Here is a 24917-nt window from a genome sequence, read left to right on the forward strand (position 1 = left end):
AAAAGGAAAGGGAGCCACAGCCACGGAAGGCTGATTGGCGCGTCTTAAGACAGCTCAGTGGAGAAACCCTAACGTCTCAGGGTTTCTTAATCCCGTTAAAGTCTATCCGGAAATTACTCAAGCATTTTTATCAGGAATCATAATTACTTCATGGAAGGGGCTATAAATTACATCATAAAAAAAAAATTCTGCCACAGACAGTTGGGACAGTTTCTTTCTCCTGCTACTAGCAATGCACTGGAAATCAAATCCTTCGCAACTATTTACATGTACATTTTAAAAATTAAATGTCAACTTAAATGTCTGCAAGCGTGGTGCATGTGTTTCGAACTCCCTTTAGTGGGGCACCAGCAACTTGTTGGAAGACCTCTGCCCCGTCGGCCCCTCTCACCATCCTGTTTTTGGAAGCTCTGGGGCGGGTGGGGTGATGGGAGGGGCCCCTCCTCCAGGGCCCAGCAGGGCTTTTGTATTAAAATGAATCTGTCAGCACCAAGGAAGCAGGTAATTGGGTAATAATAATGGTTATAGTTACTCATTTCAGGACCCAAAAAGGTAAGGAAATAAAGCCTTAGGATCACAAAAATTCATTTAAATGAATTGCTTTTGTTGTAGAAAAGTATGAGAAGCTAATCAATTTTAAATATATCCTTTTTGTTCCAAATTTATGTTAAAAATTTCCTTTTTGGAGTAGTTTTGCTTTAAAGAAAAAAACAAACAAACGTGCAGCTTATCACCCACTTACCCTACTTGTCATTTGTCTGAGTGTCCTGGATTGCATGCTCTTAATACGTGCTGCCGAAACACCCGAGCCCATATTCGTAATGACAGGCAAGTCCCAAAGCAGTGAGGTCCTGTTCTCTTCTCTTTTCTCACCCCCTAGAGAAGAGCTCTCTCTGACTTGGCTTTGACTACAGACTCCTTCCAGGGTCTTCCGCAGCCCTTCATGGATCTAGAATAGAAATCTGCAAGTGACTGTCAGAAGCTCCGTAGGGCCTGAGATTTTCCCCCACCTGCAAACCAGCGAGCGAGCCGGCCACCATTGTATGGATGCTGGTTGAAAACTTGAGCTTCCTGGATCAGAGACAAAGGGCTCACGGCCATTGCCGCAGCCAGAGCATCAGCATTTTTTGAGCCAGCTCCCCAAGCCCCAGGTCCCACAGGGCAATGCGAAGAGCCTCAGCCGACCTCTGTACACACAGTGGGTTGTGACACGGGGAGGAACTCCGAGTTTAAGAGTGTAGGAAACTCGAATCTTTTGTAAGGAGCGGTAAGCGTGTCTGCCCTTTGCTGTGGAAGAAGACTCCATGTCTGTCTCAGGGCTGTAAACAAATCTGAGCTTTGCTTTGGAGGGAGACTTCGTCTCTGCCTCCCAAGACTGCTCACTATACATCATCCTTGGAAAGATGGTCTGGGACAAAGCAGTCAGTGCCTTGCTTGCAATACGAGCAAAAACATGAGAGGCCCATGGCGAATCATCTCCCAGAAGCGGCACTGAACCAGCCTACCTCTGCCGCGGGTCAGGCCCCCGAACGCCAGGAGAGCAAAATATAACCCTGTAGGCTTTGCTCCTCGAAGCCGAATGTTCTAGCCACAATTCTCAGCCCTCTGCCATCCTAGTTCATCCATCCGGACACACGCCCTGTATCAACATCCCTTTGAGAGGGTTACACCAAATAGGATCCTGGGCCCTCAGCTAAGAGCTGACTCAGTGCTACCGATCATCAGAGATAACCTCGAGTCCTCTCTGTTCAGCTACCTGCTGTCCACGGACACCTGGATGCTTACTGTCATCTCGACACATCGACTAAATCTAAGCCATGCTCTACTCCCAAGACTAGGTCCTTCCCGAGTCTCCCCTTTTCTGTCAGTGGCATAATCGTTTCCCCAGTTTTCCAAGCTAAACCTCTTGGGCACATTGTTTCCACTCAATGCTCTCTGAATGGGTCGAAAAACGGGGCCAGCAAACATGCGCTGAGTGCCAGGCCGAGGACAGGTGTGGAACTGGGCTTGAGGCGAGAGGACCGATCAAGACCCAGTCTTTAGCCTGGGGAACTCTGGTTCTAGAGTCTTCCTGGTTTTTGTTTTTCAAATATTTCCAAGTCCCATCGAATGGGCCCCTTGTTTTCTGTAGTCATGTTTAGCATCGAGCCGGAGTTATTTGCTATTTACATTACGGAATGTCTTGTTTTCAGATGGGTTCCCACAGACAAACCGAAGGCATTTCTCCCTCAAGCCAAGCCCTGGACGTTTTTGTCGGAGACAGCTGGCTCAGATGCAGTGAAGCTACGGATTTTTCTCTGCATTCTTTTTCTGTTTTTCCAAAGTTTTGAGCCCACTTCATCTCAGAGCCCTGCAGGCGGGTGGGAGCAGACACTGCAAAAGCCCAGAGTAAAACTCAGCAGCAAGCAGAACAGGGGGCTTTGATCTTCCCTCCCAAGGGGAACATCATCCCGGATGTCCATGTGGAACTCTTCAGCTCGGGGGACAGAAGAAAGAGAAGGAGGAATAAAATATTTATAGGAAAATTATTTCTCACAAGCAAGCATTTGTTCTAAAAGCTTTTAGAAACGTAATTATTTTCCTCCTCCTTGGGCTTTTCTGTTTTTAATATGAAACACTTTCAAGTCCGCCGCTTCGATTTCCAGGAAGCAATAATCCATTTTGCCTTGCGGGGAGTTTAGGAAAGAAACTAGGTTTCAGAAGTAAAAATATTTCCATTGAAATTGCCACATGGAACTCTTGCCGCTGCGTCTTGGATAATAAAGGCCCCAATTCCCAAGGGCAGGGTGGACCTGCTTTTTTGGAGCCTTTGCTGTAAACATCTCTGTCCTGTTTGAGACACCACTGGACTCCTGGCCTCGCTTACCCTCACCTACCCAGTGACTGTTATCCAAAAGGGAAACCTCTGGACCAGCATTGTCCAGTAGAAGTAAAGTGTGAGCCCCAAATACGAGCCACATGTGGAATTTTTCATTTTCTAGGAGTCACATTAAAAATTAAAAATAATACATGAAATTAATGATATGTTTTATGCAACCCAGTATATCATGTCAATATGTAACCAATATAAAAATTATCATGGTCGTTTCTTTTTTTTTTTAATAGGAAGTTTTTGAAATCCGTGTGGAAGTGACATTTGGAGCCACGTTTCACGTGCCCAATAGCCAAGCGTAGCTGGCGGCTACCGTGATGGACCGTGCCGCTCTAGACTCTGTGTCTCGATATTTTATAGCTCACCCACAAACCACGTGTCATAAAACACCTTCCTCTGCCTGTCCTCATCTCCCCACACCCCTGCCAATTAATTTGCTAAGGCTGGAAAGCATCTTTCTCTACAACTCTCCCAACTTCCTCTCCGGATCCCCACAAAAACATCCTTACTTTTTAAACATCGGCTGTCAGTTAAAACGGGGAACTAGATTATATTGTGTTCAATGAAAATATTGCACACCCCGTTGGTGAGTGTCAAATGCTTGGTATCAGAAGACCTGGGTTTGAATCCCAACTTGCTAAAAGTACGACCTTGGGTAAAGCCTTTCGTCCCTTCGAATCTTAGGTTTCCCGCAGGTGTTCCGTTTGTTCTACCATATCCTACTAGCCTCATGGGATAGTGGCGTGAAGTACAGAAAAATGATGACTAGGAAGGGCTGGTGGTGCCACAGAAAATGGAAAATCACATTATTTATTATTCCGAATCATTAAAAGCTGTGCGACCATAGAAAATAAAAAATAATAATCCTTACTCTGCGTATCTACAAACGCAGAGTAAGGATTTAAATTAAGAAACTGAATCAAGGAAACAAATTCCTATGATTTCCCACAATGTCAACAGTCTTCTTATTCATCGCCAAACCTTGACATTTTATATATATATATATAAAATATATATGTACTGAGAAAGACACACACAGAGAGAATGATAAACGACCCCCAGGATAATAATCAACTGCGGTCCTTGGAGCCAGGCACGTCATGAGAATCCATCCTGATGATGCCTAGCTATAAACTTAGCAACGAGATCTTGACAATGACACTGCAGAGAACGTTGCATGCGGACCTTATTTTCAAAGACCAACAATTTGAGATGTCTACAGAGAGTTCCTGCAATATCTCTATCCCGTAACCACCTGGATATTTCCTTGCCCTAACAGCTTTTTGATTAGTAACGTGAGCGTCTAACATTCCCTGTGACACCACTTAAACCTTACCTTCTCATTGTTTTCTTTAAAATGAGATCTGTGTGCAGGGGACTAGGGAACTATGTTGTCTTCTTTGCGGAATTGTTCTCTCCCAAGTGTTCCTTAAAAATGAAATTCCAATTTGAGGCTTTTCCCATTTGCCTTCACTAATTACTCCATTTATGTTCCGCCCAGTAGCACCATAACTAATTCAAGTTCAAACAGAATTTAGTCTCTATTTCATCACACTCGCCACCCACTTCCAGGGGAAGCCGTGCACACTCCGCAAAGACAGAAGCCAAGAGGGGTCTCGGGCCCCTTCATGAGGCCACAGTTGTCGTCGCTCTGATCCAATCACGTGGCCAAATTTGTCCATGTCCACGGGCATAGAGCAAAATCCACACCGAAATCCACACTCACCATCGTGTGGTGTGTGGAAACAAATGTGACTCCTAGAAAACAAGCAAAGGCCATGTATTCAGAACTTGCTATGTATATAGCAAGGAAGTCGGCCGCCATCACTTGCATCCGGCAGAGACTCAAAGGCAGGCAGAGGACGGGGAAAGCTTTGTAGTAGAGATGAAGATGGGGGGCTGCTAGATGGGGAAGCCATAGGAGGGCCGAGTAGCATCCCACACGATTGGTTGGGGAGCATGTCGGGCTCTCTCTGGTTGGTCCTAAGTTGGAGGTGGGGACAAAAATTGGGGAAGCTGTCGGTTATTAAGCAAATCCTGGCCATTGGGGGCTGATAGTTTCAGAGTTTCTTGTTTGGCTTCCTGGATTGTTTCTAGAGATAGAGGTCTGACTTTCTACTGTCTGATTTATAGAGAGCAAACTGACTTCCAGGGCCGGTTACTGTAGATAATGGCCTGGTTTCCTGAGCTGGTTGCTGTGGATTGTGGGCCAGAGTTCAATTTTTATATATGATCTGGCCCTTATTCGTTTGTATATTCAGTCTCTCAGGTGCAAAACAAAGCCAGTGGGAATGGCAGGAATTTGGAAGGGATCCACACGAGTGATCAGGAAGTTATCAAATGAGGTCACCAGAGATACAACACCCTGGCAGCTGCCCAGCCATTTGTTAATGACGTCCTCTGAGTCCTTCTCACCCACTTCACAGCCACACAGCTTAGTGACACATTTTAGTCTCCATTGTCACAGTATCTGAGAGAGTGCCTCAGGTGTACCTGTAATCCTACGAATGCCACTGAGCGTGATTGTGAGGAGCGGGAATGCAGGACTTCAGTCATACGTCTGCGGGACTGATAATGCAGCAGATTATCCCAAGGGGTATCCTGAGGTCGCCAAAGCTTTCTGAGATGAAGGGCTCAGAGCATCTTCTTAGGTTCCAGTAATTCTAAAACGCTTCATCATAGTGCCTTTGGAAGAGCTGCATCTGTTTCCAACCACCCCAAGTCGGTTTTAGGACAGTGTGGTGGGTGGGCTTTTAGTTGCTTTTGGGATCCAACCCAGGACCTGATAATATAATTTTTAAAAACACAGGGTAGAACAATCTGCCATTATACTTGGCTGACACTGTTGAATGCTTTAGATGACTTGTCTTATTTAACCTGTCACAGCAGCCCTATGAGGTGGGTACCATTACTGTTGAATTTTCTAGGTCCCATTGGTCTAAAATTAAGTGTCAGCTTCTAGGGGCTTCTCATGTTCCTTGGCTCATGTCCCCTTCCTATCATCACTCCGGTCTTCGCTGCCATTATCACTCTCGCATCTCTACCCCTCCGATAAGACAGTTATGGTGACCCTGGGCCCACTCAGACAACCCAGGTGTTTTCCCATCTCACGATCATTTATGCAACTGCATCTGCGAAGTCCATCTTATCATGTAAGGTGGCAGAGATCAGGACACGGACGTCTTTGGGGAGCCATACTCATCCTACGACAATAGATAAAAGAAACCGAAGTTCAGAGAGGTAAGTTTATTTTTGCAAAGTCTCATTGCTTAGAGTAGTTGAGCTGAGGTTCAAGTTTTCTAGCTACATCAGACTCCCCTTTCTGAATTCACCAGCAATGCCCTTGAGGGCAAACTCAGCACAGTGTCGTATGTGCAAAGTATCACCCTCACTCCTGCTCTTCCCGGGCGTGTTGGTCTTCACGGCCATCGGCCAGCACAGTCAGCCTCTCTGGTCATCCTCACATCTTGATCCAAAAGCTCAAGCAAGCCTTCAGGGAGACCATCATCTACGGGGACCATGTCTGGTGGCCAGAGATGCCCCTCTTTAAAAGTCAACCTTCACCTTCATAGCCACAGCCCGGCGGTTTTCTTTGGTTTCATTTCATCTTGCTTCCTCTGCATCTTCCATGCACCGCCTCGCTCCCTCTCTGGGCCCCTTAAAATACTTTCCTAGCTCGGTCCTCAAAGCATACAGGCATAAAGCCATCCCTGCAGCCCTTCCTTCCTCTGTCTCCTCCTAACAGTAGGTCAGGGGTGGGGAAAATATCTGGTTTAACCCATAATTATCTCCAGAAAATGCGAATACAGCAGCACCTGGATGGTCAGGGCGCTGTGGACGGGATGAGCCATTCTGCGCACCTGCACGGCACAGCACACTGCAGGCTGAGTCCTGTTGGGAGACGGCCTCACCTGGACAGGAGGAGGATACTCCTGGCACCACCATCAAGGCCTCACCCTCTGCCCCACCTCAACCCTCCCTCTTGGCTATAGGAAAACTCAGCGAGCCCTCGCTCAGCCTCGCAGGGCGGAATTACAGAGGAGAGCAGAATCCTGCTGTTGGGTTTGCTAATTCTCCGACCTCCTGGGCTCTGGCCCTTTCGTGGCCTGACCTGTGGTATTTGGTGGATGCTCCAAGCTTCGTCTGGTCTTCCTCAGCTTGGTCTCTTGTCTTCTAGGTCCTCACAAGTTGGTTTGCTATTCTGCAACGAACCTTCTTGTCATATAATTCACCTGAAATGCTGGCCAGAACTTCTTCCACTGTCCCAATTCTCAGTGTCCAATAAAATCACATCCACGGGGGACACTGGCCTTTCATAGCGTCTTCAATAAGTCACGGCCCCAGAGTCAGAGAAACACAACCCACTGTGCCAAGAGGAGATGCCTCATTGGGGGTGGGCGAGGGCTTGGAAGAACATAGGGAGAGGTATTCATTATAACGACGAAATTAATAAAGGCCACGGTGAGCTCAGATTCTTTCTTTTATCTTCTCTCTTTATCAAGGTTCAGTTAACTGTTGGAATAATTGCAGATCACTTTCATTTAATTAATAACTTAAAACAATTGCCCAGAATTCCCTTTGATCTCCATAGAGACCAATTGTATACAAGGAAGCCTAACAGGAAAGGTGGCTCTCAGAGGACATTTCTTGGCCCTTTCTCTGGGGGGATCTTTTTGAAGAGTCTCGAGTCCTGAATTCCCCACCTTTCATGCTCGATGGCTCTTTGCATTTGATGTCTGCAGCCAAGCAAGGCTTCAGTCTCTCACCTACCGCGAATTCTGGCCCCAGCGAGATCTTGCATGAGGCACTGCATAAATTCTGGACACTGTCGAGGGAGGAAGACATTTATTGTCTGTCTTGGCTCTAAGTGAGGCTAAATGTCTATGAAGCATATTTGGGACACATATGTTGTGGTAAGCCTGAACCGCTGTCCCCTTACCCCGAGTGACCAGTGACTGATGTTGACCAATGACTGTGGATGTTAAAATGGTGGGTCCTGTGACTCCAGGGCACAGCTGACCTGTCACCTGTCTCGTGTAATTGATTCCAGTGTTGCAAGTGTCTTTAGGAGTGTAATGATGTTGCTAGTACAATCCAGAATAGGGAATAAATATAGCAATATTTCTTGGTCTCCAAAAATTAATCCAGACTTCCTTTTTCTTGTGAGATTCACAGGTCACTAAAAATAGGAAAACATTTAGACATAGTTGATCGTACAGTGTTGAGCATCTCCCAAAAGGATCAGTGTTTTTATTGTTCCAGATTATCATTATGTTGGATTATTTTACTTGCAAAAATTGAATACATATTTGAGATAGAAAATTTCTTTCGAAAATCAAGATTAAAATAAAGGACATCTCCCAGGATTTCAAAATGGCCAAGAAATATGTTCTCATAAATCCCTGGACATCCTTGGAAAAGTCATTTTGAGGCAACGCAGTGCAGTGGGACTTTCAGGGATGACAGATGTGTCCGACATCTACACAGTTTGATACCGCAGCCACTTTGAGCATTTGAAATGTGACTAGTGTGACTGAGGAACTAAAATTTAAATTGTATTTAACTTGATTTAATTTAAATGGAAATAGCCACGTGTGGCTAGTGGTTATGCGTTAGACAGGGCAGCTCTAAGGGGTCCTTTCTGAGGTCAGGAAAATTAAAACGGAGGTGGCAGTCGATGTCCTAGGATTGAGCGGGCCTGGTGACTAATGTCTGTGAAAGCGTGCTCTCAGATACTTCCTGCTGCGTGAGCAAGGGACAGCAGCAAGGCCCAGAAACCACACGCCCGCACTGCGAGTGGAAGACCACTTACCCGCCAAAGGAGGCAGCGCACGAGCAACCCGGCCAGCGCTTTTCACGCGCAACTCAGCAGCCGCGTGACATCAGCCCAGGACGTGGAGGACGGGGCGACGGGAGGACGGGGCGACCTCTTCGCGATCCGTTTGGCCTTCCTGGGCGTTCTGGGTTTTTGGAGAGAATGCGGGAACTTAGTCCAGTTTGATGAGAGAGAGCTGGCTCCCTGCCCCTAATCAATCAGAAAGCTTTTATGCTAGGAGTCTATGAAATATGTATTCAAAGAAAAAGATCGAATGACGTGGTTTCAACTTACTAGCGCTCCTGAGGCAGAGCCTGGGTTCTCACCGCAGAAAACCCCCATTCGAGCCTCGCTCCAAGCTGGACTGGAATCCACCGCTCCTCATGATCAGTGAGGTTCATGGAGGTGTTTCCCTTTGTGTGTGTGTGTGTGTGTGTGTGTGTGTGTGTGTGTGTGTGTGTGTGTTTGGGGTGGGGGACGATCTGAAACGTGGTACTTTTCTATGCCCCCAAGAGCTTATTTTCTTTCTGAAAGAAAAGCAACAAAACGCTCATGTGTGCCACTGTGTTCTGCACAATCACTTACCTTTCTTTAAATGGCCACATTAAAAACTCTTTTTAGGGCCCTGTGGAGTGAGGTGATTATGTTTAATATAACCCTCTGGGTTTCGGTGTCATGCAGACCAACAATGAGGATGGAAACGTGTAATTCCACACTGCCCGAAGTACTCTACAGTTTGAGTCTCAATTAAAATGTTTGTTTACTTATCAGCTAATCTCGTTATTTTTTTTCTAAATTCGCTCTCAGTAAGCGAGAGTTCAGAATCTGAAGTTTAGCCATATCTGAAATATGACCAAAATGGAAATGCGGGGAGAGAGAGACAGTGCTATTTATTCAACTGGGGAAAAGAAATACATGACCCCCCGAATAAATGACCGGGAGTGTCCATTCACTTTCTCTTAACAGAAAACCATTTTCTATGCAGAAGGTATGTGCACAAAGGAGTAACTTTTTAGAAATTTACCAGTGATTTTTATCATGGTAAATTGAGCCATGATCCCAACGAGAGTGCGTGCTATTATTTCTAGAAATGCATAGAGCCTGCGTTTATTTTCAGGGGGTTGGGTATCATTTTTATTAGTTGCTCTTCACAAAAAGCAAAACAGAAACCACCCCAACCTCTGAGAGGTAGATCAGATTTTATCTCTTCTATTTTTTTTCTTTCCAAACGGGGAAACCACACAAAGTGATTTGCCCTGGGGTCAGCCAGCCCATGGGGGGCTGGACTAGGGTTAGACGTTCTGGCCTCCAGACTCCCAACCTGCTGAACTGTCTCTGGAGCCAATCCTTCTGTCCTCCATGGGGACACGCTGCAGGACACTGTTCAGCCCGTAAGGATGCCGACAGACAGTCCTTCTCCCTAAACGCTCCCCCGTTCCATCACCCCAGGGTCCCTCAGGGCTCAGGGCTGCCTCACCAGGGAGCCCTTCTAGGCGATGCTTTCGGTTCCTTTGTAACTAACACCACCTGGATGGAGTCCAAGATCCTCCTTCTTTTGAATTCTCTTCTATAGCAAATAAGTCATATTTTAATTTTCACTATGATCTGGCCATGACCCTCAGGCTGTTCTAACGTCCCTGTTGGCCGTCTTCCCCAAGGCAGGCTGTTACTCAGACAGAGGGGGGCTCTCCTAGACCCACCTGGACCCAGGTGCGGTGAGGGGCTGGGGAGAGCGCTTCCCGCGCTTGGTGCAGGGTTGCTAAGCAGGTACACTCACCGTTGTCCTCAGGATGAGGGGCCACTGTCAGGCTGAGCCCACTGCTGCCTGGAGGCCAGGCGGGGAGAGCCAATGCATTGTCCCAAGGCTGCCCTCGCAGCAGACTCTGGGGACGAGATCTCAGCTTCTAGAATGAGACAAAGCAAGACTAAGAGGACGAAACAGACGAGAGAACTTCACAGGTCAGTGAAACAAGAGCTTCGGCTCGGCCCCCAAGTTTCCAAGTTAGCACGTCACCCATGTCGCCCATGACTGGCCACCACGGTGCTTCCCAAAGAGCAAACTGTAGAACACCAGGTCCAGGAGGCACTTTGCAGAAACGGGTAAGTTTGAGAAATGCCACAGGTTACTCTTGTCGAGTCACATGAGCGTAGCAAAGGCTACGCGAAGCCTCCCAATGGAGCACCCTTACTTTGTTCAACGCGGTGCTCCCGGACCCCCCCCGTGGGGCAGAGCCGCGTGTGTGACACTGACTTGCGTGCCGCAGAGCATGCTGGGAGCCACGCCCCCGGGCTCCCGGTCCCGCCTCCCAGCGCCGTCCCGACCCCGAGCTCTGCTTCCGCTCTCCGCGGCGTCGCCTCTCCGGGCTCGCTCCTCGGCGGCACCTGTCTTGACCTCAGGCGTCCTCTGTCTTTTAACTGTGTTGTTTCGTTTATAAAACGCTTCGCAGCAGGAGGAAAGCAACCCGCTGGACGATCTTCATCACTTCGGGGTTCCCCGGACCTCCCAGCCACCAGCCCTGCCCCTGGGACGGGGAGACGCTGCCGTCCTTCCCCGGCCAGCTCACTCCCGCCCTCTCCCCACCAACGTGGACCCGCGTTTGTCCTCTCGGAGACGATCCTGAGCCCTCTGACCCTTCCCCAGAATAGGAGCTTTTCTCCAACTTCTGTTTTAAAGAACCGGGTCTTTTCTAACCCAGTGGGGCCCTGGGCCTGGCCCTAGTCGAGGCAGAGGGTTCTAGGTTTCTTTCTTGTTCTCGGCCCCCCACACCTGCTCAGAAGAACCTTGTTCCTGTCTCTCCTCCCTTGTCCCCTCCTGGTCACTAAGCCAGGGCTTTCGAAATGACTTACTCCGGCCCTCGCCAGCGATCGCGCATGTACACACGCATGCCCACACGGCGTCCCGCCCAGTCCCCGTCCCAACCTGTGACGCTGCCCTCCGTCCGACCTTTATCCGGGCGCACAGAACTCTGTGCAGGACGGGCTGGGATGCGGGTGGGAAAGGCAGGGATTTCTCTGTGTCTGTCAGCGCTTCTTCATTAGGCTGGGCTCGTCCGCAATGAGGGGACTTGGCCTCCGCCCGCCACATCCCAGGAGCGGCTTTTTACACCACAGATGTTCAGCTACCTGCCCACAGCGCGGTGATGAGAGGCCGTGGCTTCCCAGGTGGACGCAGGTGAGGAAGCTCCTGTCAGTGCCTTGCACGTGTCCACTGTGATGTGAGGAGTGGGGAAGCGGGGAGGCGTGGTGCCCCAAGGGGGCCAGACCCACCACCCCAAAAAAGACCCCATGATGATAAAGGGGACGCAGGATGATGAGGAAGCGTTCGCTCCTCTTTACCTGTCCCCAGGTGAAGAGCAAGTTTCCAGGAATCTTTCCACAGGTTACCAGAGAGCTCTGTCGTGGACGCCCTCTCCCTCGCCCTCCCCCACCCTTTTCATTCTCGGAGTCATGCCCGGCAGGTAAACTGCTGATGGTCACTCTGTCTGCCACAGAGGACTGTTCCGAATTATTGCTGAGCAACTGGTGGTCGCACAGAGGTGGAGAGAGGCTGGGGATTAGATGTGCACAGCGGAGCCAGGGAGGCCAGCCGCCGGGGACCCACCAGCCTTGACCACGTCGGTTTAAATCCAGCGCCGGTAAGACGCGAGTGCTCAGGAAGGCCGTCTGCCCGGTGCCGGGAAGAGGCCAAGCCCCCCGGGGCTCCGGGCCCTGCACGAAACAGGAATCAGATCCGTGTCGCCAGGCTGAGCCGAGGTGGGAGACAGAGCCAGGCAGTCAGGGGAGCTGGTTGGCTCCCCTGTGGCCCCCAGGTGAGAACTGGGAGCAGTGTGAGCGCGATGCTTAGTTCGCAGGTGCACACGCCCTGTGGGGCTTAATTTAAAGCGCTGCGTGGTCCTCACAGCCTTTATTCCGTTTGGCGCTTCAATGCCCTTGAACGTGCCCCAGGATCTGCCCATCAAAGCCCGTTCGATAGGGACTCGGAGCTTCGTTGAGCCTCCCTCTGATGTCCGAGAGCAAAGGCGAGGTGAGCACAGGCTCAGGCCCCTGGGTCCGACCACTTTGCCCCCCGGGGCCACAGCATCAGGTCCAGCAAGCCCAGGGCCGGAGGTGGCACCTCTTCAGCCCGTGGGCGGCAGCTCCCCTCATCCCTCTCCTGCTTTCTCTCCCTTTCTCTCTCATTTGTGGAGTTTTTATTCACCTCTCTTATTCTTTTCCTGAGCTTTAGCATCTATCGACGCGATCACAGCTTATCTGCCCTTGGAATTTGAAAAGACCCTGCGTGGACGGTCCGTGGGACACGCGGTTCCTCCGTGGCGAGACTGACGCTGGAGCACCAGAGGGTCCCACGTCGCCGAGGTGGCATGGCTGACCTAGCTTCCAGTCAGGGGAAAACACGCGTGTTCTCTCTTCGCTGCTCCCGCGAAGTCTCATACTTGCTGCCAGACAGAGAGCTCCGATGGGGGAGCCACTTCTCGGGGGGTGTGCAGGTGGTGTCGGAGGGAGGGGTGCAGGTGGAGCTCCTGAGGGGAAGCGAATCGCTCTTCCGTGAGGAGAGCTGCGTGGCAGGGTGAGGGCCTGGCGGGTGAGCTGCTGGGCGTGGGTCTGGGGGCGCAGCTGCCAGAGAGAATGTGCCTTCTTGAGCGAGCAGAAGCCGTCATGACTCCGCCGACCAGGCTGCAGTGGTACATCGCTGTTCCTCCGCACGGCCAGGCTCCTCTGCTCATCCCAGACGGGACCTGTGGCCTTGGCCCTACAGGTGCCCGCCATGGTCGGTGGTGGAGAAAGAGCCTCGGGCACATCCTGAGGCAGGAAAGGAGGCAGGAGGCCAGAGGCCAGATGCCAGGCTGGTGCTTGAGCGAGTGAATGGAAAACCACCCTCCATTCTCACCACCCCACCCCACCCCCCAAAAAATAACCCGACACCTAATTAAGACCAACTTGAAAACCTAAAAATAGGGGACGGAGAGGAGATGGTGGAAAGAACAGCCCAAAAGGAAATTCGTTTCTGACCGTGGGGGCTGGAAAAGCCTCGTCTCTCCTCTCAGCTGGCGAAGCGGTTGATTGTGCAACCTGTGACGCCCCGAGCAGCACCTCTTATCTGGGCTGTCAGTTAAACTGACAAAAGGGGAACCATCCCGCAGCGGGGCCACCGTTAGCTCCGACTGCGCCGAGGCAGGTCGGGGTCGGCCCCTGCCAGGTGCTGGCCATCGGCTCACAGCGGCCCTGGCCTCTCTGTTCTCCTTCCCCGTCCAGGCCACCGGCTCCCGCCGTCCCCGACGATGGCCGGCCTCGGCACAGCCGTGCAACCGGAGGCCACGCAGGGTGGAGCCGAGGGTGCCCTCGGTGGTGGTGTCCCAGAGAGAATCGAAGCTGAGTTAATAAGTTAACTGTTTACAAGCCGCCTCGTACCCTTGAGAGGTAAAGGAGCCCTCGGCAGGAGCAAACACTGTTCAAGGCCAGGAGTTCCTGGGAGGTGTCTTTGGACACCTATGGCCAGTGCGTCCAGGCCCTCCTGCGGGAAGCACACGGACAGGCCCCGAGCACCCACCCGACGTTGGGGGTGGGTGTCGTGGGCTGCTCTCCAGGGACACTCGCCATGCAGGCTGGTCCCGAATCCTTCTCCTGGGCCCCGGCAGCCCAGGCCTGGCTCCTGACTCTCCCATGAATTTTCGGTTTGCCACGAACACCAGACAGGCTCCAATCCAATACCAGGATGAATTCACTGATCCCAGGGAGACCACCGGTCTATAAATTACAGACACAGGTGCCACTGGTCTACTCAGAATGAGCTTGGACCAGGAGCCCTGAAGCCCAGGTGCCAGACCAGGCTCTGCTGCTTGGTCAGAAACTGGCCCCTTCTTGGACTCAGTTTCCTCAGTGGTAAAATGAGGACCTTTCTGTAGAGTGACAGAGCCTCACTGAGGTCCTTCCCAACTACTGCACACTACGCCTTTGCCATCCGGTGGGTTCGGGCCTATGCCTGGACAGCACGCAGCTCCTCGTGGTGGCACCTCTGTCATTCCTGCCTTGTGCCTGTTTTTTTTTTAATTTAGTTTTTATTTGTATTTTTTTATTTTTTATTGTTTTAGACTAGGCAACCCTTGGTTGACCTCACAGATCGCAAAGATCTTGTCAGCTTACAATCCCTTATTTTTTATTTTTTATGCCTACGGCACCTGGTCTTCTTAGGTGGTCTCCCATCCAAGTACTAACCAGGCCCGATCCTGCTTAGCTTCCGAGATCAGACGGGATTGGGCTCGTTTAGGGTGGCATGGCCATAGACCATGCGCTTGGTTTTTCTCTAGAAAGTTCCAAGAGTCCAATTAATGAGACAAGGCTGAGCAGCAATTCGCTCTCCAAAATCAGAGATTCCGATCAGGCGGGGGGTGGGGGTGGGGGATGGTAAACTCAATGGCAGACTCGCCATGCTAACCACTGGATGAATTATTTCACTTCTGCGAAGAAGGCCTCTGCTGTCGCTTCGCCGAGAAGCCTGCCGCATCTTAAAACCACCAGTGTCACGAGCTGTCATGGAAAGTGGAAATGGGCAGGATGTGGTTTGAACTGACAAAAAAAAAAAAATGAGGCAGCTCGAATTCCTCTTCAGGGAGTTTGAAGTGATGGCAAGGATGAGAACCAGAGAACGCTTCCGACTGCAGCCAACTGGCCAGTCAAGTGTGGATCAGCCAAACCAGTTGCTTAGTACCAAGGCAGCGCAAGCCACCACCACTAACAGAACACATACGCACACGACAACCACCAAAAAAACAAAAGCGAATCCATTAACAGTATGCCTTGCTTCCAGTGTAAAACTTTGCGTCTATAGAGCAACTTACACCAGAAGTGTTCTCATGCACTCGATGCTTGCAGTCACCTACAGAGAAACACACAGCAGGGTTGATATTCCTGTTTTCCAGAGGAGAACACTGAAATACGGTATGACGTGAAGACGGCAAGTCGCAAAGAAGGCCCAGGAATCCAGGACTCCTGATGCTTGATTCAGATCCACCGTCCGAATCCATGTAAACAGAGACCCATTTCAGAGAAAGAAGCAGGTCCCCAAGGCAGAGGCTCACTGTGTCATTATATACGCATTATATCCCACTGCCTTGGCCTGGGGGGCTATGTTCCTGCTTTCCCCTGGGTCCCCATGCCTGTCACCTTAGGGGCCTACTAAGACACTCAGTGAAGGTCTGCTAACTCAACAATTGATTATAAATAATGAAAACGACCACAGGCCACCAATCTCCAAAGATTTAGATACAGAATTCTCCGAGCTACCAAATGATCTTGTGGTAAAACTTTTCTGTCCTGCCCTCCTGCACCGGTGAGACAGATGAAAAGCGCTTTTCTTAGCTTTCCTGGAAAGGAGAAGCGTCGATGTGAAAAGACCGGGAGTTAGATGAGCACCTGGAAACCAACGGCAGTCCAGAGTTCTCGGAACGAGAGAATCACCTGGCTTGACGACTTTGCATCCCAAGACCATCTCCACAAGACAGCACTGCTTCCCCAAGTCCCATCTGCAGGGACCTTTCTCGACGTTTTTGTTGACCCTTGATGCCTTTGCCGAGAGGAGCTATTTTGAGGAAGGTAACAATTCCAGCCCTTGTGCCGATCGTCTGGTGTAGCCGCCTTTTAGGCTGTTGTCCTAAGTGATTTTGGGGGAAGCAAACGTGACGTCTCTGGGCATCGGTTTCCTCATGTCTAAAATCGGGGTGATGATAACAGCACCCACATTGTGGGTGGTCATGGGGGTGCGGCGGTGTCTTCCGTGTGAGTGCTCAGAACAGTGCCCTGCGTTGAGCGAGTGCCGAGCTCATGGCAGCAATTGTCCCTCTTGCTGAGTTCCTGAAGCCATTTAATCATCTTTAAATCATAAAACCCCCGCCTGCTTTTTTTTCCTCGTGGACATTATCCAGAGCAGCAGGCCTTGTTTCGTGTTTCTCTGGCTTCCTTCCCCCCGTTTTCAATCTCTGGGGACGAAGGGGGTAGGGCAGAGGGAAGAGGAAGGACACACATATGTGGCAAACGCCACCTCTGCAAACACCTCCACGGAATTCGTGGCACGCACCCACACGCACGGAAATGACGTTTTATTTTTATCACACGTAAGTAATTAATATTTGATAAAGGTTACACTTCGCATCTGTGAGGAAAGAAAGGGTCACTCGATAAATGAAGTCGGGACAACTGGCTCATTACTTAGGAAAATGCGAGTCGATTTTTATTCTTTAACCACGCACCCAAAATTTTACAGAGGGATCAGAAATGAACGCCCTCTCGGATCCACAATCAAATAAATGCATTTCAGAACAAAGGATGCCTTTCTAAGCAGAAAGGTGATAGAGAGAAAAAATGTGTATGTGACCACATAGCATACGAGCCTGTGAAGATCACAAAAGTAATAAAATCAAAGAGTAAATGTCACACCACATTAAAATATTTGTAACTTCTGTGAGATCCCATTATTCCATTGGTTGCTTATCTTTTTATTCACTTTTAAGAGCTCTTTGTATATTCAGGAAATTGGCACTTTGTCTTATAAGTGTCATATGCCATTATCTACTTGTTGGTAGTAGTCCCCGCCTCGTGAGAACTTTTAACCGCTATGCAGTTAAATCTGTAATTCTGACAGAAATTAATTATAAGCTGACTTCATCGTATATATATCTATATGGTCACCTCTGATGCCACCTGAGATATGAACATTGCCAAGAATAACATAAGCTGAGCTTTTGAATTATTTGTTGTAGTTAGAGTTTCAGTTGAGAGGGATTACACAGAATTTTGGATCTAGGGTCTTCTGCCTTAAAAACAAAACAAAACCCTGATGACTATTTTTTTTGGAATTCTGACATAAAGCTGCCATTCTTAAAACCTCACAGCCCTGTCTGTTTTCACTCCATGCCCTCATTTCTTTGTCTGTAATTCCAGCCAAGTCACCAACTTACACTGAGTGACTTCAGAGACAGAGCTAGAAAAGTTATCACACCCACGAGTGACTGGCTCTGTGTCAAGCGGCAGGTACCGAACGTTCTGTGACTCTGTCCTTCACACCTTTCGAGGTCCCTTCAATCCATGTAGGCTAGATGTCAACATCCCCAATTCCTTGACTGGTTTCCATTCTGCTTTTCAAAGCTGGACACGTGGAATTTCCAAATAAGAACTAGAACAGGTAGGCATGAAATCCAACCCTCCTGATTTCATTAGGTGTCTCTAAATCTCCATGAAGTTTTTATTAGTTCTGGTAACCAAGAAAGAAGGAGAGAGAGAGAGAGAGAGAGAGAGAGAGAGAGAGAGAGAGAGAGAGAGAGAGATGAGAGAGAACAGCAAGTCATTTGTTAAAGTAATAAAGCTGAACTAAATGGATAAGGTCCTCTAATTGACCTCGAGGAAGCTCAGGGACACTGTGGATCAGCTGCTAAATGACTTGTGATGTCTCGATTTAGAGGAGATGTCTGGCTCCCCAGCAAATTTGTCTGCCCATAAATTTCTTGATTAGGCTAAAGGCCTCTGCCAACATAGCCAGATCTTCCATTCAGTTTGTCCTTCATTTAAGCTAATATCATGACTGAAAAGCACATTCGATCTGGGTGACACAATATTTAAATTTAAAATCGTGTTCACAGTTCATTTCCAAGAGATCGATTTATTAGTCTAGGTGGGAGATGGAAACCACCAAGGTTGTAGCTTGGAGGTTTATTAATTGGAACGGTAGGCTGGAGGCGGAAGCTCTTCTGGCTTCATATTGCCTGCAAAGATGCCTGGTTTTAAGTACATTAGTGCCCCTTGTGGGAAATAACTGTTAAACATTTATTTTTAATGGTCCGGTTCAGGCTCCACAAGACATCACTGAAATACCCAAAGTAAATTCTTAGTATAAGTCACTGGCATTGCGGATGACCCAAGAGCTTCTCCCTGTGCGTTAGTTGTATGTTCAAAAGAGGACACCTGGGCGAGGAAGCTGCATGGGATTTGGGGTTTATTATTAACTTTCCGATTCTTCAACTATTGGAAGTACAGCTATGTGAACAATACATTCCCTTTTAAATAGTTATATTTCCTTTTTTGGGGGGGTTGTCATTAGCTCTTAATAGTCTTTCCCATCGAGAAAAACAGGCTCATACTAGAAGTGTGAAAATTCTGCTTAGGAATGCTTTAAAAACAAACAAACAAACAAACAAACACCCACAAAACTTAACAATTTGGATTTTCTGGAACTTTCTTTTCCCAAGCAAGTAGGCCTGCTTTCTTTTGGACAGGAAGTTTCCTCCCACTAAATATAACTAAAGAGTTCTCTCAACCAGGAAGTGTCATTACAAAAGCAAATAGGTATAACCATGGATCCTGCCAAAACAGAATCGCTTAGGGATAAAACGACTTTTTCCAGTGATTCTTTAACAATGGTGAAGTCAAAGCTATTGACATTGGATCAAATATCCCAAGAATCGATTGATCATTAAAGAAATGAGACCTGGCTCCTCGCTTTCTACTTCTGTTTCTAAATGTGAAATGGGATATTCAGACTCTCTCTTCGATCTTCCGATGTGTGCACGAGTTGATATTTTTATTTTCTCACCATCCTATGAATTTCCTTCCTATTCCTTGCCCTCCCATCAGCTCTACAATTCCGTAAATACCAGAAACAAAGATAAGGCTGGCCCCTCTTGCAGCCAACTCAGAAGACCTAGAAATTCCCTTCTGTGGGCCAACCACACCCTATTTCTGCACAGGAAGTTCAAGGATGTATTGGCTTATCCCTCCAGCATTCTCCCCAGGCATAAATGGGGAAAAATCCTTCTTTAAATTCCCTTGAGGTATAGAGGTTGCTTGTATAGTATACGTGAATCTCATTCCACAGACTCAGATACCCAAGAAATAACATATTATCTTAATTTAATTTAAATCAAATGAAGTGAGACTCTAAACCTACTTTTCACGGGGCTGGCAGATATCCGCATTTCTTTCTTGATTGGCGGGGGGAGTTGTTCACTCTTTCCTCAGGACGGAAGAATCCAGAGGATCTTGCCTAGAAGGATGAACCAAGATCTCTGGTTAATCGTGGCCGAAACAAGTGTCAAGGTGACCTCCTGAAGGCAGGTGTCCCTCTGGGCCAGGCTTGAGCAGGGATCTATGTCAAGTCTAGAAGCCTCAGGGTCCAAGAATGAGCCTCATCCGGAACCCCAGAAGCCATCTATCTCTTCAGCAGTTCGGTCCCGTAAACAGACACTGCCAGGGAGCGAGAATTAGGCTCTGCTTCTCTCTCTGGGAGAAGGTCACCATATTGCCCACATCTGACACCTGAAGCCTCCTTCCTTATCTCAAACCTCTCTCTCTCCTGCTCTCTCTTTCCAGTGAAGCCCCTCTGTGTCCCCCCAAAATGTTCTGTCTTTTCAGCATCTCTCCGATCATGTCCATTTGAGGATACCTTGTAATGAGGTAATGTTACCACCGGCTTATGCTCTCACAGGGAGCACACCCCAGCCCCCTAAAACTGGTCCTCAACCCCTTCTGGAAACTCCAGCTTCTCTAAACACGAAGGGCCTGAAGGTGACTTCCACTTCCCCAGTGCAATTGAAATCTCTTGGACAAGACCTGGTACTGTTGATGGTCTCTCATTTCTTCATTATATTTTAATGCACATTTAAAAAAAATTATTTCAGTGTATTGAACACACAAATTTTATATCTGGTTTCTAATCATTCCATCACCTCTTGTCCTCATTACCCTTATTCTCAGGGTTCTGTTGTGGGTCCTGTTGACTCTCGCTTACGGTGACTCGTCCGTGTGTTTGCCAATTTCCGTTGTGACCTCGTGTGTCCTGGGATTCTACCTGTGGTGCCTCTGGGTTTGAAGCGTGTCCCTCTGGAAAGTTTTTGCGTGTTTCCTGCCTAGCCCCTGGGACACTACCCTCCTGGAACCCTCTTTAACAAAATTATGGGCTTAGGATTTTGGGGGCCCCTTGAGAACTGTGAATTCCAGCCACAGACCACATGAGTGTAGGCTTGAGGTCAGAAACTTTCGTGGGAGACTTTTTTGGGAGTCTTTTCGTGGGAGACCTTAGTTCTGGTTGTTTTTTTGCTTCGCCCAGAGCCACGATGTAGACAAGCCAGGGGTCTCATTGTTCCTGTCTGGTGTTTTTTTCTAGTTTAAAAGCGGCCCTCGTCAGAGGCCCTGGATTTGTGTAGGTGTTTGTGGTCTGACATTCCAGCGTGTGTGGCCCGAGGCTCTATCGGATGCCACCAGGCACACAGCCTCTTACAGCCCAAGGTCTGGGCCACCAATGGAGAATGCCGATGAGGTGAACAGCAGCTTTGGTCTCCCCTTATATTATGTCAGGAATTTAATCATTTCCCTTTCCCCCAAACAGCTGTCAAGCTATGTAATGGAAGTTGCTCCGAAGACCGAGGCCACCATACTGTCCACAGATGATCGATTCTCCATCGCAGTCTCTTTTTTGTTCTTATAAGAGTTCCCCCGCCCCGCCCGCCTCTTTTTCTTGTTTCCTCCATCCTTCCAACGCTTCTATAACCAAATTCCCGCATTTAATCCTCTCTCTTGGAAATACCTAGTATGATTTCTGCTTTCCGGACTGGACCTCTGATACAGACGATCTCTGAGTCTGGCTCAGGTCCCAGCCCTTCTTCTCATCATCCTACTGCAGGGACCAGAAACGGGGCTGCAAAGGAGGTTGTGGGTGAGAAAAATACAAAGCTAAAATAAAACGGAGTGAGTCACTCACGTCAATTAATGCAATTGCATAAATTAGCATTCGGGAGAGAAAAGTTAGAGCGTCAGCACTGGGTTCAAACTTTTCCTGCACCTGCAGGCAGTGCCTTGGGCAAGACACTTTTCTTATGTGTTATGAGTTGCATTTTGTTCCCCGAAGAGGTATGCTGAAGATCTAACCCCGGTGCCTCAGAATGCGAACTTATTTGGATGGGTTAAGTTGAGGTGTGATGGGTTAAGTTGAGACGAGGTCTTACTGGAGTAGGCTGGTTCCTTAAACCAACATGACTGGTTCTTTTATGAGAAAAGGAAAAGATAAGACACCAAGCAAGGCACATAGAGGAAAGAGCACCACGGGATGACAGAGGCAGAGACGGGAGTGAAGTGGTCGCAAACCAAAGCACCCCAAGGATCGACGGCCACCCCGAGGAGCCAGGAAGAGGCAAGGGAGGGTTCTATCCAGAACCTCAGAGGGAGCAGGGACCTGCTGTCACCTTGAATTCAGACCTCCAACCTCCAGACGGTGGGAGAATGCATTTCTGTTGGGTGAAGCCACCCAGTTTGTGGTACTTTGTTACGCAGCCGTAGGATACTAATACATTATCTGAGGCTCAGTTTCCAGTTTCCTAATGTACGAAAGTGGGGTAATAACACTCTATAGAGTTGCTGCGAAGATTAAAACAGGATACTGTACGCAAAGCATCTGCCTCATAGAGGGCAAACAAGACATAGTAACTGTTATCATTATTTTGCAATGCTGAGCAAGCTGGCTGCCAAAACAATTCCTTTCCTGTCAATAGCGCCTTCTACACACACACACACACACACACACACACACACACACACACACACACACACACACGGAGTTATGTGTGTTGCCCTGTGCTATTCTGTAGCAAAGTCTGATGTGCTTTTGTCTCTTTCAAAACTTCCAGGATGTTCATTTCATCCAGGCCTGACCTTTATAAAAAGTTTGGCCAGGTGCAAAGGGATCCGAATCCAGCGATGGCCGGAGATAGGACAGTTGGAGAACAGGATGTTCTTGGCTGGGCCTCTGCCCCACCTGGACACATTGCTCCCTGTGACTTCAATATCTGTGGCCTTAACTTATAACCACAAGGAGCGGCCACTTAAAAGAGTTGATAGAAAGTGTATTTGTTTTACATTTGCCGAGGTGTTTGCCCACAATCGATAAAAATGGCCGTAACTTCGGTTCTTTTGATGTGCCCTTCTTTAAAAAAAAAAAATGTTGATTGCTGGTGCTCCCCCGAACTTGGACAAAGAAAAACAGCACAGATTTAGTTTGAATCTGTGTGAGGACCCCAGGGAGAAAGAAGCCCGCAGCACCCAGTTCTTCCCTGGTACTAAAGGGTGCTGCCTGTCATCCTGGCTATCACACAGGAACTAAAAAAGAATTTTTCCAAAAAAGTAAGTAACTTCCCCAAACGTGCACAGTGTGAAGGAGAACAGAGAGGCTGCAGCCTCACACACGTAGGCAAGGAGCGCCTAGCTGCAGCGAGGACACGCGTGTGCCTGCCTCGTTTCTGGCTACCAGCTGCTCAGAGCTGAAGCGGGAGCAGCCACAGACCGAAGACGCTGCCGGCAAACATGTGCTCACGACTCTCGACAGCGCCAGCACTGCTCCCCCTCGTCCAGCTGCTGAGCAAATCAGGACCCCAGAAACAAAGCATGACTCCTCCAGGACGGACCTGATAGGAAACTGAGCCATCTCGCCGTCGAGCCTGAGCTGCACGGGGCGTCAGAGCGATTCACGGTGCACCTCTCCAACCAACATATGGGAACTCTAAACAGCAATTAGGCAAAATCCTAAATTACAGAGTTGTCACTCTGCAGAGAAATGCAAATTATAATTTTGCCTCCTCCGAAAGCCCACAGCCTGATTTCGCTCTCCATCTGTGAGATGCTTCTTGTCCCCAGAAGCATCTCCTCGGCGAGGCTTTCCTGGACGAGCCACGACGGGGCCTCACAGCGGCCAGCTGGGGCTCACAGCGGCCAGCTAGGCCTGTGTGCTGCTCCGGCCGAGATCCTGGACAGAGAGGAAAAGAGGGCGACAATTTCTTTGCATTGTTTTAACCAACCACGAATACGCGCTAAGTACTGTTGAGGGTAAAACAAAGTATGAGATGCACCCCTTATGTTCAAGTAGTTTCTAGTGTAGTCAGAATAGGGAGGGAAAAAAAGTCCAACCCGATTTCTTTAAGCACCTAATTCAATGTCACAGGTAACTCATAGCTGTAGAAGTTCAGGGGAGGGGAGGTGGCCGAAAGCTGCAGGAGGAAATGCTTCCTGCAGGAGACGGAACGAGAGGCGGACCCCAAAAGACAGGTAGAATGTGAACAGGAGGGATGGAGAGAAGAAAGAGTCCAGGGGAGGGAAGATGGCGAAGTCCCGTGGTGGCTACATGTGGCAAGAGGCCGCCCTCCTCCCTTGGCTTGGAACAGCCCTCTGCCCTCCACGCTTCCCAGATGGACCCCAGACCCACACCTGGGCAAGTGAACGAGAGCGACACTCACCGAGACTGAGCTCCTGGTGGGACACCTGCCCACTGTCTTCCGTGCTCTCTAACTCACCAGCACCTCCTTGTGTTCTTAAGAGCGGTCCAGGGAGCTCGCCACATAGGTCGTCACACCTGCAGGAGTCAGAGGAGTATCAGTGGGGAGGCCATCCCTGCCCCTTCCTTCCAGGCCCCCAGCCCTTGGGGCTGTCGGGCCGCTGCCTCTTCTAGCCCCTCCCAGTTGTCCCTGTAGATTTTGCCCCAGAACAAGCATGTGCTCCATCCAGCAAGACATTTTTTTTCCTCCCAATCAGTAGGGCTTGGGGACAACCCCTGTGATGGCTGTGGCTCCACAGAGCTTAAGGAGTTACAGTGGGGAGCTGGGCCCTCCTCCAGCTGCACCCCCATCCAGGGCCAAGGCCTGGGGAGCCTCCCATCTCCTTGGGGCTCTTCCGACCTGTCCCTACTCTTCTGGATCACAGGAATTTCCGAGCTGTGACCTGTGTGGGCCTGTCACTCCCACAGTCTGGGCTCTGTCTGGGAGAGGGGCTTCCTGGGGCGGGCACACTCGGGCTGGGCACGATGAGCAGGAGCCCGGGGCAGCTAAGGAAGGGGAGGTAAGGGGGTACCAGGAGGTTCCTGGAATGTGTGGCCCTCAGGGCCTGCTGGGGGAGCCCTGGGCAGGGGTCATGCTTGGAGGGCCTTGAGCGGTAAAGGAGAGCCACTAATGAGTTTTCAGCAGAGGAGACACGTGGTTAGATCTGTGTTTTAAAAAGATAACCCCCGGCTTTGATATTTTCAGCTATAAAAGGTTGCCTGGGTTAATGAATCACTTTTTTTACAAGTCCTGTCTTGTATGTCCTCATCCATCAATACCCATCTCTAACTCATTATCCAGACACCCGGGCACTCAGATTTATGGGGATGTGGGAGATAGTCAAGCGAACAAGGGAGAGGCGGGGGAGGGGTTATGAACGGGATCTTCG

At 49.3% G+C, this 24917-nt stretch overlaps 1 long non-coding RNA gene and 1 pseudogene across 1 annotated transcript; both read right to left on the reverse strand.

Annotated features, from left to right (window-relative positions):
* Window positions 1–10484: 10484 nt before the first annotated feature.
* Window positions 10485–20537, reverse strand: LOC120583136 (uncharacterized). Its single transcript, XR_005647717.1, has 3 exons — window positions 20415–20537; window positions 19621–19716; window positions 10485–10591 (listed from the first exon to the last, which is right to left on the reverse strand). It is a non-coding gene; the product is annotated as an uncharacterized LOC120583136 (long non-coding RNA).
* LOC120589500 (uncharacterized) lies at window positions 14852–14970 on the reverse strand (annotated as a pseudogene).
* Window positions 20538–24917: the final 4380 nt, after the last annotated feature.

The sequence above is a fragment of the Pteropus medius genome, unplaced genomic scaffold (assembly GCF_902729225.1).
Source record: "Pteropus medius unplaced genomic scaffold, Ma_sr-lr_union100, whole genome shotgun sequence".
Taxonomy (NCBI): Eukaryota; Metazoa; Chordata; class Mammalia; order Chiroptera; family Pteropodidae; genus Pteropus; species Pteropus medius.